The 17675-nt window shown below is 41.6% G+C and overlaps 1 pseudogene; it reads left to right on the forward strand.

Moving 5' to 3' along the window:
• LOC135224773 (uncharacterized) overlaps positions 1-17675 on the forward strand; it is a 406804-nt pseudogene that overhangs the window by 142668 nt on the left and 246461 nt on the right.

The following is a 17675-nucleotide window of genomic DNA, read 5'->3' on the forward strand; positions in this document are numbered from 1 at the left end:
CGTTCATTCCCAACAATTCCAACATGGGACGAAGCCCAAGAAAAACCATAGCAGAAAAGCCTCCTCTATTAACTAAAGATAAAACCAATCTGTATGTCTTGCACTAAAGGGTGGCAAGAGACGGGCTTCTAAAAGAGGATAATGAACTCACAGAGTTGGTAAAAATAGTAAAAGCCTTGTTAGTACAAGAACTATAAAAAATATATTTAAGAGCAGTTAGAACTGCCTGCACTTCTGCCGTAAAAACAGAGGAATTAGACGGAAGTTTCTTTTTAATGATACTATCACATTGTCACTACAGAGCAACCAACACCATCAGAACCCTTCGAGCCATCAGTATATTTATGATAAGAATCACCATGATCGGAAGCATGTTCCAAGAAACTTTCCCTCAATTGATCATCAGAACTTGTACTCTGCTGTCCCTACTTGGGCAGATCTATAAGTTTGGTCTATTCCAAGGAGGAAACTCTGAGGGTGAAATTTCAGCTACTGCAGAAGAAGTAATCCCCACCTCCCTGGCAGAGCTTGCTAGCCGAACTTCAAGTGGCTTGGCAGTCCCTAGGTCTATTTGGAGCTCTACAGTTGTTATCTTTTTAATGTACTTATAGTTGGGGTTCAGCTTGACATAAGTACTCCTGATGTGCATCTCAAGCCTAAGTCCTCTCTACAGATAAACAGCGGGGGAAAACCTGTTTGATATAACTTTCCCACTGGTGAGTTCTGTACGCTCCTGTACAAATACTTAAAGCCATATTATGGAAAACATCTAATTTCTGCTGTGTTGTCTTGCATGCACAACCATAAACTTGACAACTATGTATATTCAATTTTGCTTAGGCATAAAGCCTGGTACGTACATCCTCAAAAGGTTGATTCGATCTGCCGCCAATTAAAATTTGACACAACTTTAAGAATATTAAGGTGAAGCTTCACGTTACACACAACTTCATTGACATGTTGAGTAAAAGTTAATTTTTTATCAAATGTCGCACCTAGATACTTAATACTGTCTTCATAAGGTAGAATAGAATCTTCTACTCCTCTTAATCAACAAAATTGTGTAGCTTTGGTTTTTTTGGTGAAAATTTGAACCCTTTAGCACTGGCCATGATGTTGCAGCTACATTAAAGAGCGTTGGACTAAGGACGCTTCCCGAGGTAACCCTTCTTCTTGAAGGTAAGCAGAAAGAAATGCAAGAGCCCACTCTTACTTTCTGGTAACATTCTGACAAAAAATCTTAAAGACAATAGAATATATTACACAGTACCCCAATCAACAAGTTGCATAAGGATACCCCCTCGCCAGGTAGTATAGTAGGACTTTTTTTTAGTCAAAGCAACACTGCAACAGTCTGGTTTTGCACAGCAAAAGCATTTTGTATCTCCTGAGTAAGGAACATCAAAGGGTCAGAAGTACTCCTATTTCAACTAAAGCCAAACTGTTGGTTAGATAAAAGGTTCTTGACTCCAAATACCTCACAAGTCGAGCATTGACCATCCTGTCATATATCTTGCTAACACTACTAGTTAGAGCAATTGGCTTATAGTTCTTAAGAAGGTAGGAATCTTTAAAAGGTTTTAAAATAGGAACAATGATTGATATCTTCCAAGACTTGGCAAAGTTCCGAAAGCCTAAAACTGTGTAAATATCTAAAAGAAATTGCTTTGTACTTCTAGGCAGATAAAAAATTATTGTGTACAGTATATCATCTTCCTCAGGAGATGTTGGGGAAGATAACGAGATTGCATGATCTAATTCTTCCATGGTGAAAGGAAGATTATAAGACTGGACTGAATTTAAACTAACAGGAGGAACAACTGTGGTACTGTCCCTAAGCAGGAGAGTAGTGTAGGGCATAGATATATTGGATAAATGACTACCAAAGGTTTCTGCAATTTCTCCAGAATCAGATATGAGGAAGCCATCAATTTTCAGTATAGGCAAGGGAGATGGAGAAAATTTCCCTTGCAGCTTTTGGATTCTGTTCCAAACTAATGAAATTCCATGTTGGCCGAGTGCATTTCGCGCTCGGCTACCATTCCGGTGGTCTGAAGTTTGATTCTTGGCTCGGCCAACACGGAACCAGGGGAATTTATTTATGGTGATAGAAATTCATTTCTCGATACAATGTTGTTAGGATCCCACAATAAGCTGTAGATCCCATTGTTAGGTAACCAATTGGTTCTTAGTCACGTAAAAATATATCTAATCCTTCAGGCTAGCCCTAGGAGGGCTGTTAATCAGCTCAGTGGTCTGGTAAAACTAAGATATACTGAACTCAACTTTTCCAGACTAATGACAGGGGAATCCTTTCAATTCACTTATGTATCTAATTAAGGATTCCCTCCTCGCTCGCTTAAATGTTTTCTTTGCTTAGCAGAGCTCTTCTATTGGTAATTTTATGACTAAGCAAGGATATCTCTGATATCTCGTGTAGCAAGTAATTGTTATCCTTCGGCTCAAGGCAAATGCATTATTCCACCACGGTTCACCACGGTACTACAGGATACTTTAGGTTTACTAGAAGTTTGAGGAATATACCACCCATGGCGCCACACAGCAGTATACTAATTAAATACTCATAAGCATGGTGTTGGGCTCTGAAAATTGTTAATTTCTGATCAACATCAGAAGATTTTTTCAATAATACCCAGTTAGCCTCACCTACCTTCCATTTGGGTAAACATGGATGGAATATTTTTCATATACTATAAGTTAATGGGCCAATGATCACTTCCATGATCATTCTGGTCTACTAGCCACTGGTAACCTAACCTCAAAGATGAAGAGCAGATAGTGAGGTCAATGGCCAATCAGTATTGTGAAAAATGTCATGTCTTTGTAGGGGAACCATAATTCCTTAAAGTGATGTCATTTAAGTCAAGCAATTGTTCTATTATTAAACCCACCAGTCGCCGTTTGGCTCTCCCCAGAGGGTGTGCTTGGCATTAAAATCCCCCATCAGAATGAGGGGTGAGGAAACTGGTCTATCAGTGTTTGTAGATCGTTTAATTCTAGCTAACGGGGAATACCTGCGCATCCTGTAATCTCTTTTTCTAATGATGGATCAAGTTATGTATAGTGAACAAATAGTGATCCATTTATAATTGACAATTTGAACTGCACAAGCCTGCAACACTGTTCAATTGAACAACCCTGTGATTAACAGACTTGCAGACTATGATTCCGTGCCTCCCTGAGCATGTACACTTATAGGGGTGGAGACCTATAAAATGAATAATTGAAACCCAAGTTGGGAGTGTGCTCTCCCAACTTTGTCTCCTTTAGACATCACAGATATATCATGTTTTTAAACAGAACCGAACTTGCTCTCTATTTGGTATAAAGCCACGGATGTTCCACTGCGTGAGAGCCATTATTTAGAGGATGAAGGAATCTTGAAATTCTCTACTAATTTAGCAATTAGAGCCCTGGTGAGAGAGATCTTAGCAGTTTTATTGCTAATTCTTGATCTAGATCTAGGGTGTTACAGATCTTTTAGATGATAAGCCTTCACTAGCCCTTTCAGCTCTGCTTTTGGTTTTCATATCATGGCTGAGTGACCACGAATGAGGTGAAGAGGGAGAAAGGGCCCCCTTCTGATGAATAAAGAGGACCTCCATATCCTTACTGTCATCTCCACGGTGCACTGTAATGTCAGGATGAGGTGAGGGCTCAATGTCAGGCAATGTCCCTGACAGAGAAAAGTCATCAACATATTGAGACCTGGCTTGAACCCTGGAACCAACAAGGTCCCCTGGCTTGAGGCTGGGTCTCTGTAGTATGAGGAACCCCACCAGAGGAGCATGGGAGCCCCATCATAGGGGCCCTGGGGCCACACCAGGGTGGCCCAATGGGCAGCCCCACCAGAAGGGGCCTCAGAAGTAGCAGTATGGAGTGTTGCACCTTGAAGGCACTGAATAAGATTTCTTTGCCAACAGCTTCTTGGCCTGTCCCATACTGATGTGTTTCGGCAATAGATTTTAGCAATCCCTCTTGTTCTTTCTTGAATGCACTACATTTCTTATCACGGGCTCGATGTTCACCCTTACAGTTCACACAAATTACATTCCTCATGTTCAGGCTGGCCACACAATTCACAAAGTTTATTCCTAGTACAAACCTTAGAGGAGTGTCTAAAACCAAAAACATTTAAAGCACTGGAGTATCTCGGTTTATAAGCCGAAACTTTTATAATTTCACTGTCGAAAAACAATGTCTGATGGCAAAAAAAGAACTTACAAATGATAAAAATAAGCATAGACAAGCAGGAAACGTTGAAAACCTTCCAAACCACGTCTGGAGACATTTTAAAAATTTATTACTCATCCAATTCACTTAAGTCTTCATTAAAGATAACAGCCTTCACATAACTAAAGTTATAGTGAGGTTTTACCTCTTTTATCATACCCTCGGGATCAAGCTTTAAATTGGGAAGCATTACCTATTGAACATCTGTCTTAGTATGCACTAAAAAACTATTATGCCCAAAGTGAGTTACTTCTGGACTTCCAACATTGCCTATCTTCTTGCTTACCATCCTCTTTACCTTGAAGAGGTTGCCTCTCTCACCATGTGTGATCTGGAGGTTTTACTTATTTTACTATGATCTTTAGTTTCATTTTGTGGTCTATACTGTAAATGTCAAGATACCTAGGGACCTCTTCTGCTTTACAAGTCAACACTCATAGAATCTGACCTGAACTCTCTGTAGGCTCTGTGAGCTTCTGTCTCATTGTTGAAAAATACAAGTATTAAAAAAAAATCCATAATTTTTGCCAAGTCTATATTGTTATTCTTAATTAATCCCAAATTTACAAATTCTTTAAACAGTATCATAATTCCAATCTAAAGTTGACCAGTTTCACATACAGAATAGCAGTAATAAGGAGTTCTTCTTCATTTGAAAAAGGCTCCAAAGTCACAATGTAGGAGTTATCTTTATTTTCCTTGTCATTATCTTTGCCAAAGTTGTCAACAGAAGGTTCTACTAATGTCTCCATGAGACGAAGAATTGATCATTTGTCCAGGTAGCCCACACCCACCATGGAGCCACCCACATTTACAGGACAGTGTTATCCCATATAAGGCTGCCCTAGGGGTACCACCTGGATATACACCCCACCCTCAGTGCTTAAGGCATCATGATGTCCGTCGTGAGCAGACCCAGCACTAAGGGCAGGGTTTGACATCTAAACTTTCCCCTTGCTCGGACAAGTCGAGTACTTGAGTTCTGCAGGTGAGGTGGCATGCCAACCACCCTCACCCTCCATCAAATCTCAAGAATAAATCTAAATCATGTCCAAAACCAAGCCAAAAGTTATCAACATAAAATCCATGCCTTATAGGGGGAGGAAGCAGAAAGATGAAATGGTTTTATTAAAAGGAAAAGGGTTGACTTATTCAGTTGGATCAACGGCTGGGGACCAAGACCCAGCGAGAAAGCAGCTCCCAACACGCATCAGAGCCCAGCTGCTGATCCCTAAGCCCCCACATTTGTCACTAGTGAGTACCGTATTTACTCTCTTGTGATTTTACATACAATTGTTTCCCTTGTAAAAAGAAAACTGGACGTCTTAAATAACAACTGTATGAAAGAAAACGTGCATGACTGAATACTTATAGGGGACTGGATTATTTTCACATATGTAACTAAGTCGTGCAGTACGTACATATGTATTTATAACCATAAAATGTAACATTTACTTTAAAGTATGTAGTATCAATAATATTTCAAAAATTAGTATGAGCCATAATAGGATGATATTTTAACATATATTTGATGTATGGTGGTATTTTTAGGGATACTTTGGTGTTTCCACATTCAAGATAGGAGTTCATAAGCATTTTTAGAAGGGGGTTCTAAACATTACTGGGGGCGTCTGGTACGGGGACCACTGTAGATAATTGAACAAAAGTGAAAGTGGTGATTGTGGAGGAGGTGGCTGCCCTGTCAGCTGACGCTCTTAGGCAAAGGTCACTACCAGATTCCCCTAAATCAGAGAGGAGGTTCTTACTGGAGTCCCAAGGGAGGTTGGTGGGGTCTTCTCACAGGTAGTCGCCCCTCAGTTGAACCTATTCTTTCCCAAGTTGCGACAAAGGCTTGGAGAGGCATCTCTGATGTTCACCGTCTCTCTGCAAGCCCAAGAGCATCCAGCCCAGACTATAGGAGTCACTGGCGTTATTTGAGGGAGTCGCGCCCATCGAAGAGAGAACACTCTTCAGTGGACCACTTACCTCTGCCTTATAAAAGGCATAGAGAACCTGCGGGAAACCCACAACCTTCCTTTAGTTTTTGAGATAGTCCTGAGAGACTGTTTCCAAATTAAGAAGCTCAGAATCATCAATTTTTGGCTCCCAAACAATGAAAGTTGGCTTCAAGGCACCCAAAAGCAGCTGAGCACCTGGAAGCACCTTGCTTCTGGGCGCCCAATAAACGACTTTCCTTTTCAGGTACCTTCAATGATGGAGGAGGAAGTGGACCCTTATTTGGAACCAACCAAGCAACAACTGAAGAGTATTAGAGTTTTACTAAAGAAACTTCCTCTAACAAAGGCGACATTGGAAATGATGACGACGACACAACCGTTCTACGAACAAGAAGAGGCAGTTGCTCAGAATAAGCCAAAACACAGCTTATTCAACACTTCTAACATATTTTTTGGAGGCTTATCTGGATTTCTCTCTTATGGCCACATTGAAGTTGCAATCACATTTAGAATGGACAGTCCCTCAGGACTATTTTAGATTACCTAAGATGGTTCTCTCCTAGTCAGCAATAAAAGCCTTAAAAGATGTAGGCTTCTGACAAGGATACAAGGAAAAATCTGTTTGTATCCTAGCTTCATGATAAGAGTATCAAGGAAAATCCTCCTTTTGTATCCCTCAGCATTCTGACAGGATACAGGAAAATCCTCCTTTTGTATTCCTCAGCATCCTGACAAGAGGATACAGGAAATTCCTCCTTTTGTAACCTCAGCTGCTGACAAGAGGACACAAGGAAAATCCTCCTTTTGTACTCAGTCTGCTTAACAAAGGATATTTCAAGGAAAATCCTTAAGTTTTGTTCATTTTCTGAAGGTATACAAGAAGATTCCTCCTTTTGTACTCCTCAGCTTTCTGAGATGATACAAGGAAAATCCCCCTTTTGTATTCCAAAGCTTCCTGACAAGATGATACAACAAAAGGATCCTTTTGTATTCCTCCATCTTAACTTCCAGTGGCAGCACCAGTCTGATAGATTTGGCACATAGATCTGCCTTTAACTCGCCCAAGGTGATGTTTTCTGGTACAGAAATCGATCACTTTCTAAAGAATATCTTCAAGAGTCTTGAAGTTTTTTAGTTTTAGTATTAATTGGTCCGATTACAGCTTTAGGAAAGAAAAAAGTAAGAGACTTCTCTCCTTTAGTTGAAGCGGCATCTGATGACTGGTTAAAAGTCATTTATTGTTCAACAGAGCCATGATTTGGCTTCCTTGTTTTCCATGGGAATTTAAAGAAAACCGGGAAGAATATGGTGATCTTTCACCTTTAAGAATGTAGCTTCTAATCAGAGGTCAGCTCTGTTTTTCTCGCCTTTGGACAGGCAACACCTGTTTCCATAGGAGGTAGAGAATGAGATTACTTTAGAATTGTAGAAATAACCACACAAAAATCCTGCTAGCCTAATCTGCAAGACGGCCTAGGGATTGGTCAACTTTTTTGAATAAGTCAACCTCGCTGTGCAGAGATCGCCCTTTTGAAGAAGGATACAGAGACAAGAGGCAAGAATGAGAGGTAATGTGCGTTTCTTTTTACAAGCAGTCAAAAAGACTAAAGTCCAACCAGCGATCTGGAGGCTATGACCTAACATTCACAATTGAGTGATATCAGGAAATGCCTCCATATGCCAAGGCCATGCAAGCCCTCTCTGTAACGTATCATAGTACTAGTGTAGCAAAAACCAAGTAGTTAATACTCTACTAACGAGAACATACCTCTCTGTGGCCTTCCTCAGCCTAACAATAACACCCATTCTCTCCCGACTACTTTTCTACCTCCACACTTTCAGTCTCTACAAGGAAAGTGATGAGTATCGAGGCATGGTAACCAACAAAATGTGTTGGCCCTAATTACAAACATTTATCCTTCAAAGAAGCTCGTAAACATTCACAAATTGTTTTTAAATGTAAAGATATACGTATACCACCCCCAGTAAATAAATAAATGCAAAGGTTTTGGGATAAAAGAATGGTATAACATTCGAGAATTACTCTTAAGGTAATCGTTTACCGTCGGCTTGAGGATAGCCTATGTCGGTAAACAATCACGAGTGCAAAGAATTGCCCTAGTTGAGCGCCATTACATTCAAGATCTACATTTAAGACAATTATTAACCTGAGGCTTGCACATAGTTTAAGCCTGGAAAGTAGAATCATAAATGCCAAAGTTTTGGCCTAAAGGGATGGTGTAACACTTGAGAATTACTCTATGGTAACTATTGTACCAGTGTCTTGCTAATAGCCTATGGCCGATAAACAAATCCTAAAATCAAAGTTTGGCCTAAAGAATGAAGTATCATCTAGATTACTCAAGGCAAATGTTTACCAACGACTTACATGCAGCCTAAGCCGGTAGATATAAAACATGCAGAAGTATTTGGTCTACTTGAATGGTGATATATTCAAGAACTATTTATATTTATAAGGCAATTATTTTTCCCGGAGACTGCAAGTATCCAGATTGATAATCTGAATAAAATAACAATCAGTCAAGACTCATCCTGCTCGAAGGCTATGAATGCATTCCTGACTCTCAAGCATGGGGTGACAGATGCCTTCCTATGGAATGGCTCAACCTAGATGTTGAACATCTTTTCCTGTTCAACTTGATAAAAGAGTATTGAACAAGCTCCGATCTCAGGTCAGCATGACTAGTAGCTCCATATTGGCCGCATAAATTAATGGTTTTCTGACCCACTAGCCCTGTTAGTGGACTACCTGAGGCTACTGTCCACCATGCCAGAGCTGCTCAGACAGCCCCATTATTAGAGGTTTCACCACAACCTGTCCACTCTGGCCTGGACAAGTTTTTGACTGTTGTCAAACTCCTTCATTTTAAGGGCTTTTCACTGGCTGCGTCCCAAGCTATTGAAAGTAGCAGATGACAATCTTCCAACAAAGTATATCGATGAAGTATTAAATCTTAGGTTGTGGTGTAGAAGAAAAGACATCTCATCTCCTAAAACAACTCTAAACACAAATAACAGATTTCCTCCTATATCTGAGATCTGAGAGGGGTCGGTAGTTGTCAACAATTAAGGGCTATAGATCGATGCTGTGTTCTGCTTTTTGGCACAGAAGCCTGGAGGGATATTTTGCAAAGCAGGACATCTCAGACCTCATTAGATATTTTAAATGCAATTAACCTAAGGCGGAACAGCTGGTTTCCTGAAATATAGGACTAGTTCTAATTGGCTTTCGGGACCACAATTTGAAAAACCCTGTTTGTCTTGGGTCTTGTGACAGCAGAGGATTAGTGAAATCCACGCCTTAGATAAAAGGAGTTAGCAGGACAGCCAACTACACATCAATGTGTTGGAGTTAAAGGCAGCTTTCCTAGCACTTCAGCAGTTTCAGGAGGGTGACAGGGCACTATGTTGTATTGATGTCGGACAACACAACAGCAATAGTTTATGCAAACAAGCAAGGGGGAATGGTGTCTCACCAACTTCATCTACTAACGGTCCAGTTACATCAGTGGGCCATAGACAACTCAGTGGACCTGATGGCTAGGTACATTCCAGGCAAAAGTAATGTAGTGGCTGACAAACTAAGCAGACAGAGACGCATTCTGGGAACAGAGTGGTCTCTGCATCAGGAAATTGTGGACAGGCTGGTTTGCATTTGGAGGAGACCAGTGATATACCTCTTTGTTACAAGATTCACTGAAAACTAGAGGTCTGTCTTTCAGGTAGTCCCAGAGCATATTTGCAATGGTTGAAAGCTGCTCTGCAACATACATGGGACAACCTGGGCGTGTATGCGTTTCCTCCATTTTGCCTAATTTGCCATGTCCTGAACAGTGATGAAGTCCCACAAGCTCAAGATGACCCAGGTAGCTCCTTATGGCCTCAAGCAGAATGGTTTCCAGGATCTGCTGTAGCTGCTGTCAGATGTACCAAGAGAACACCTCCCTGGCGCAATCTGCTTTGTCAACCTCATGTGGATGTGGAGGGGTACCATCAGTCGATAGAGTCCCTATCTCTTCAGTGAGTGAGAGAGGCTTTTCTTGAAGAACATTGTCTCAGATGACAGGGTATCTCAAAGTCATCCACGTTTGTGTACCAGGGAAAGTGGTTCATTTACTGTGATTGGTGTCATAGACGGATACCTCTCCACTCGGAACCTCTATTCAACAGATAGCTGATTATTTCCTGTTTTTTTTTTCAGATTTCAGCCATATAGGGCTACATGGCTGCTTAAGCTTTAGTTCTACATATGAAGGATGTGGATATAACTTACATCTTGGGAGATATCTATGCTGATTCAGAGCTTGAGCAATCCTGTTCCCCTAGAGAGTTAATGTCTCCCAGTTGGAATTTGACTTTTTGTACTGACTAGCCTTACTCGACCTCCTATGAACTGTTGCGACAGGCTACAGATAGACTGTTGTCCCTGAAGGCAGTCTTTGTGCTAGCCTTAGCTTCAGCAAAAAGGGTAGGCGAATTACATTGTCTGTTTTATGATGTCAAACATACCAGGGGTTGGAAGTGAATATCTTTAGACTTTGTCCCAGAATTTGTTGCTAAGACACAAAAATCCCTCAATTCATGATGACAGATTTGTCTCCTTTTCTATACCTTACTTTTGGGAGACTTTGTTACAATGACCCTGGCAAAATGTTACTATGTCCTGTCAGAACACTGCGGGCTTATCTAAAAAGAACTCAACAAAATCTCAGATCTAGACGAAGAAACTTTTTGTTAGCACAGGCTAGATCAAGAGATAAGTGTCCAAGAATAAAATCTCATTCTGAATACGAGAAATGATGTTGAATACTTATTTGCCATCATCAGTTGCTTCAGCCAATATTGGGCATGCAAAAGTTCATAGCTCAGAGGGGCTGAGTTCCTGTTTTATAGCATTCAAGAAATATTTAACTGTTCATAGAATATTGAAGCGCTGGTCTGTGGTGTTGCCAAACTAAGTTCACTTCCTTCTGCCTGAAGGATATTGCTCTAGGTCCTTGGACACTTTTTCCTTGGTCTGATGGTGGCTGCTCAATATGTTATGTAGCTCATCCAGTGCCCCTGGCGGAACAGTTTGTATCAAGCCTTTGATGATGGTGTGAAAGTGAAATGAATGAGATGACTAGTCTCTTTTCTATTCTTCTTTCTGGCTTCTTTACTTACGGGAGATATGAAGATTGTTCCATCGTAAGCTGGAATGGGTGTGATACAGGTGAGTGTGGAGGCCATGCTGTTAGAATGATCATTAATGAATGTATTGAATGAAGTTTTCTTTCAGTAGCAAAACATTCCTCTCTTCAGAAAGGAAAGCAAGGGATGATAACAAACCTACATAAGTGGCTACTTTGGTAGTTATTTGAACAGATTAGGTTTTTTATCCTCAGCTTATGCAATGAACTATGGCATTGTATAAAAAACCAGGAAGTCTGAACCTAGAATATACACATATCTATGGTTCAGAGGTGTAGGTCTTCTCTCTTAGATTTCTCTTATGCAAGAAAATGACCTGATGTGGGAAACCTGCAGCAGGTTAATAATACTTCTTACCTCCCACCAAGAGTAAGTCTATCCTAGTGTTAAGACCCCAGGTTTGTTCCGTTAATGAACAAATGACAAATTTTGAAAATAATTTGTATTTTTCAGAACTAACAAACCTGAGGTCTTAACATTTAAGGCCCATCTCTAACCACCTCTCTGACAGTTTAACCTGGGTTGGAAGAATAACTGAGACGTCACAACGCCCAGCTTGGTCGGTGGCTGTTTAACCTAACTCGTGGCAGAGGACAGATGCCACCAGTTCCTTGCATATGCAAATCTATTGAAGTTTTTACTGGTTTCTAGCTGGTGCTAGAAGATTTATCCTAATGGTAAGACAGTAGGTTTGTTAGTTATGAAAAATATAAATTATTTTTAAAATTTATCATTTCAGAACTGAGGGCAAATATCAAACATTATATCTTATATACAAACAAATCCAAGTTGATTCATAAAGCTCATATTAGATTAGTCAACTGAGATAATACTGTATGTGAAATGAAAAAAGAAATTCAGAAACTATGCAATCAGATTGATAAAAGCAACATTGAAAATTTAAATATTTTAGGGATTAAAAGTAAATAAGTTTAGTACAGTTGTTTGCGTTCTACATTGTGAAATCCCATCTTATCAGATTTTGTGGCTTAATGATATTAACATTTAATCATTTGAAAGACCTCTTTTATCTAGTTACATATGCATGTAGAATCTACAAGGTTGACTTTTATAGGTTTAATATGTTGAAGTAAGCACAGTATTGCACAAAGTATATGTTGTGGTGTGCATAACTACTAAGCATCTTTGAATGTTTAGCTTAAAATCATTCTCATGTTGTAAATATTTAATTCATTTTTTATAGGTACTCTGTTGAGTAATCCAGAGGATGTGAAAGCTCTCTCATCAGCCTTGAAAAACGTCACACGACTTCATCTGGCGTGTTCGAGATATCTGACTGATTGCCTGTTCGGTCGGCTCACATCAGTTGTTGGTTCCTTGACAAAGCTTTCTCTAGCGGCTGGGGTGTCAGATTTCCTTCCATAGTGCTATATTTAAAAGGTTTTACCCTGCTGATGGCGGGTCAAAGCATCGGATCACGTGCTCACTTTTGATCATATTTTGCATTATATAGAAGAAAAAGCCAGCACACTGAAAGAAATCAGTTTAGGTAGAACTTCAGTGGACAGTGAATCACTGTACAAGCTATCCAAAGTTCCAGGCTTGAAATTAGAATCTGTGCATTTGATGTCATGTGATCAACTATCAAAAAGTGGGATTCAGCTTTTGTGTAAGAACCAACCGGGCATCACTGATTTGGATTTGAGTCTGTGTTCAAGAATAACTGATTATGCAGTATTCTCAGTAAGAGATCATCTATGTACATCAAGAAGCTTAACCTGCGAAGATGCCGTGGAATTACTGAGGTATGGTTTTTTTATTTTTGTGAGTGTGATATTTTCTTCAACATTAAGCTGTTTCCCTAACAGGCAACATTAAGCAAGGTTGGTCCAGGGTAAAGGGAAGACAGTGGTGACTATCATGTTCAAATTTTTAAAATTCTGCTAAATTCTGGTTGAACCCTCCAGTGTTATGTAAGTAACATAACATGATCCACTTTATATAAGTTAACTTACCAGTAATTACACAGCTATAAGTTTCTAAACTTTTGCGACAGCATAAATTTGAAATTTGTTGTAGCGATTCTTTTGTTTTTTGGTGTAGTTAACTGGCCCCGCCTAATTTTGGGAAGCATAGGTACAACACAGCGAAGAACTCAATTAATTTCTGCCGGTCAATGACTGCTCGTCGGTGGTTGTTGGTCAGCTTTCTTTGGAATCTTCTCATTATATAGTTGTTGTTTACACTGAGTTTGGTGAAGTATTCTTTTGGCTTTGGTAGCATTCTCACTAATTATATTAGCTTATGTAGATTGACTGTTACTAATTGTGACTTTGATATGTCTGAATCTAGTTCATCCAGTGTCCAGTTTTGCAGTAAAGGCTGCAATACCAGACTTACTTCTGTCAGATATGAATCATATTCTATTTGTTGCTACTGTCGGGGGTCAAATTTACTTTCCCAATCTTACATGTGATGAATGTAAAGACTGAAATCGTGGAAGTGGAGGACTTGGACAAACTTGAGAAGATTAAACAAAGAAGGGCAGCTGCTAGAGCCTAAAGTAAGGTTCTTCTAGCCAGGGTTCATATTCTGCTCCTTTCTACACTGAGGTGGTCTTGTTTCACCTATCAACAGTCCTACTTTCTGCAAGTCCGTTAACTAGTGCCTAACTTTCTGATCTAATACCATTGCCAGTCTTGAAGCTAGTATGGATCATATTTTTAATTTGTTAGTTAATGCTGTTGCCCAAATTGGGAATTCTGTAAAGTGTATTATGGATGAAATCAGTGCAAGTAAACAAGGTGCAAGTGCAGTGGAGAAAGTGGCAACTCATCCCACCAATGCTCCCAGACGAAAGTCCCTGTCAAACTCTCCAAACCTGGGAGGAGGCAAACTGGAGATCCAAAGGAGCTCGCCCATTGGTAGTTGCTCCCTCGACTGAGCCTGTTGTACGAGGATCCAGGACTCAGAGGACTGCCTCTGGAAAGGCATTAAACTCGATGTGCATGCTCTTTCTTCCAGTATTCGGATTCCAGTGCGAGCTGAGGACGTAACTGCCATTTTAGTAGCATTTCTAGGCCACTGGAAGGCCAGTTCCATTTGCTGATTGCCCTTCTCCATTTCCATGTAAGAGATCTAGGGATTGGGTCTTAGTCCTGATACTTCTTGTAGTTTTTGGGATATTTTCCCAACTGTTTGCTGCCTGTGGTTTTAATGTTGGATCGGCTGTATGTTGCACCCAAACAGGCTTCCAAGAATCTTGCATTGGGATCAGAGGGATCCAAGTGTTCTGTTGGATCAGGGGTATCCATGTTTCCAGTGGAATCCAAAGGATTCATGATACCAGTGCAGTGGGATCTGAGGGATCCACGTTACTGTGGATTCTAAGGGATCCAAATGCCAGTAGGATCATATGGATTCAAGTTTTCAGTGGGATCCAAGTGTCCAGCAGAACCTGTGTGAGCTGGTGGATCCAAGTGCCCAGAAGGATTAAAGAGTTAAGTGCCTAAGCATACAATGCTTAGAGTGTTCATCGTACATGTGCATAAACCAGCGACTGTTCACTCGTCTTTAGGCTTGGCACAATGTTTAGTAGTGTTGACGTCTCACTTTAGGCTTTATACACCTCAGACAGATGCCAAGAGTTTGCGCCTTACTACTGTAACGGATCCTTCTTGGATCCAACCCAACTATGTCGGGACAGTATCCTGGGTTTGCTTCAGAACCTGTCAGCGACTTGGGAAAACTCAGTAGTAATAGCTACTTCTCCTGTCGGTCAAGAAGGAGGGGATATTGAAGAGGATCAGCCTTTGTCTGCCTATTTGTCCTTTTTTGCTCTACTTTCTTCATTGTTTCTCAACTCGTTCGTCTCCAGGCTCGGTTTTCATGACGAGATAATCTGTTGAAGTCTCCAGGTTCCCTGAATGGTACTCTCTCCTCAGGCTGTATTTTGCACTCCTCCTTGCTTGTCAAAGAAAGGAGATACCTTTCTTATGTAACTGGAGAAGCTCCTTCTTTGGAGTTTCTGCCTCTTCCCAAGGGGACTTCTCCAGCTTGATCGATTCATCCAGGTCAGCCTTCTTATCCACCAAGCTTTTATTTCAATGCTTCTGAACTGGATCACTTAATACAAGACATTTTTGTACATGAAAACTTGCCAGCAGATATATGCTTAGCTATAGACTAAACGGTCGGTCGTCCCGACAGAATTAAAAACTCGCGGTACACGCGACAGGTAGGTCAGGTGATCCACCATTCCGCCGCTGGGTGGTCGGGGTCTGGAACCATTCCCGTTTTCTAAGCCATAATTTCTCTGTCGGTTGACGGACAACACCTATTGTTCGTTCCTCCATCTTGGATTTCAACTCGTTTGCCGAGAATTTGGATTGGTTTTTTGGTGACGTATTCTGTTTTTTCTCTGGCTTGGTATACGCTTATTGTGACTGTTTTTCGACTTTGGTATTGGCTACTCTTTCACGATGTCTGACGCTAAGGCTTCACCTATATTTAGAGTTTGTAGTAGGGAAGGTAGATCCTCATAGTGTTTGCGCTAAATGCAGAGAGAATGAATGTTCTTTTTAATAACACCTGTATTGAGTGCGAAAACCTAACAGAGCTTGAATGGAAGGAGTTATCTTCATATGTTAGGAAGCTTGAGAGAGATAGAGTAAGGAAAGCTTCAGCTAGGTTATCTAGTAGATCTTGTTCTCTAGAACAAGAAGTTGTTAACTCTCCTACTAACGATTTTCCCTTAGCCTCAGCTGCTTCTCCCTGTGCTGAATCCAAAGATTCTTCTTCAGAGAGGGAAAATGTTAAAGCTTCCATCAAGAAACTGCAAGCTCAGTTACGAGCTCTAAATGAAGGTAAGAGTGGTGATAGTGATTTGTGCAGTGTCCCCAGTGCAGTGGAGGGGGCGTCTGACCGGTTCCTCATTGCTCCTAGGCCTAGACCTCTTCCAAACTCCCAGGACCAGGGGAGGAGGAATGTCGAAAGCCGCAGGGAGGATGCAGAACATCCCCAACGGTCAGGCGTCCCTTCGGCAGATCCTGTTGTAAAGTCCCAGGCTGCCTTGGATAGCCGCAGAAAAGGCTTCCTAAGGGAGTGTTTTTCGGCCTCAGACTCTTCCTCTCCTAAACGAGGATGGAGTTCGGCCTCTCAATCGCGCCCTTTGAAGAGAACCTGGAAGGCGCCAAAAGGAGACCGCGGCTGATTCCAGCCCAGATGTTTTCCCGAGAATTGGCCCTCGGTACCTAAGAAGACGAGACAAGAGGAGCCCTCTCTTCAGGATCCTACGAAGAAATTTCTGATAAATCTGCAAGAGCAGTTGGCCTATTAGTAGGCTCCTTCGCTAAGGATTCAACAAGGAGGAAAGATGTTTCGCTCCCTGTTAAGAGTTCCTCTAACGCCCCTCTTCGTATAGGAGAGAACCCCCCACAATCTCCAAGGCGATTATCGCCTTCGTCGAGAGACTCGTCGGACAGGAGTTGTTCTCCGGACAGGAGAGTCCTTTCGCCCTATAGGCTTTCTTCTCCAAAGCGCCCTCTGGTGGACAAGGCTTTGAATCCTGGTAGACAGGAAGAACGTAGCCTCTCTCCTGCGAGACGCCGTGAATCGAGCAGAAGTCTTGATCGGTTTAGGTTCAAGGAACCTGAAGAGAAACTAAACCAATTTAGGTATTCAGGATCCTTTGGGACTACAGAACCAGGAGCCAGGCAGGCGCAAAGAGGCAGTGAGACGCAAGAAAGGGCGTCAAGAGCCTCTCAAGCCACAGGATTCCAGGACGTCAGGAGCCTGCTAGAAGGCAGGAGTCAGGACGCCATGAGTCAGGACGCCAGGAGTCAGGGCGCCAGGAGTCAGGACGCCAGGAGTACGTTAGGCGTCAAGAGTTAGGACGCCAGGAGCCTGTTAGGCGTCAGGAGTCAGGGCGCAGGGATCCATTCAAGCTGCCCTGCATCAGGGCGTTCAGGAGCCTATCAAGCGCCGCGAGTCTGGCGAACCTCAAGTGCCTAGACAACAAGAGTCTAGTAGGCGCAAGATTGTTTCGGACCGACAGGAGCCTCATTCTTCGTATAGAAGTTCGAGCTTTCAGCGCTCCCCTTCTCGGGAAAGGAGTACTTCTCCCGGGAAGAGCCCGATCACTCCCAAACGGTCTCCTTCAGATGGGATTCCGTTGGAAGAAGTATCGGAAGAGGAGGAGCCCGTAGATTTGTAGCAGTTTCCTGAAACTTACAAGAGGCTCTCTCTTTTGCTTCTCAAGGAGTTCGGAGACTCCCTTCATCCTGCTGATCC

This window comes from Macrobrachium nipponense, chromosome 12 (assembly GCF_015104395.2).
Source record: "Macrobrachium nipponense isolate FS-2020 chromosome 12, ASM1510439v2, whole genome shotgun sequence".
NCBI classification, from domain to species: Eukaryota; Metazoa; Arthropoda; class Malacostraca; order Decapoda; family Palaemonidae; genus Macrobrachium; species Macrobrachium nipponense.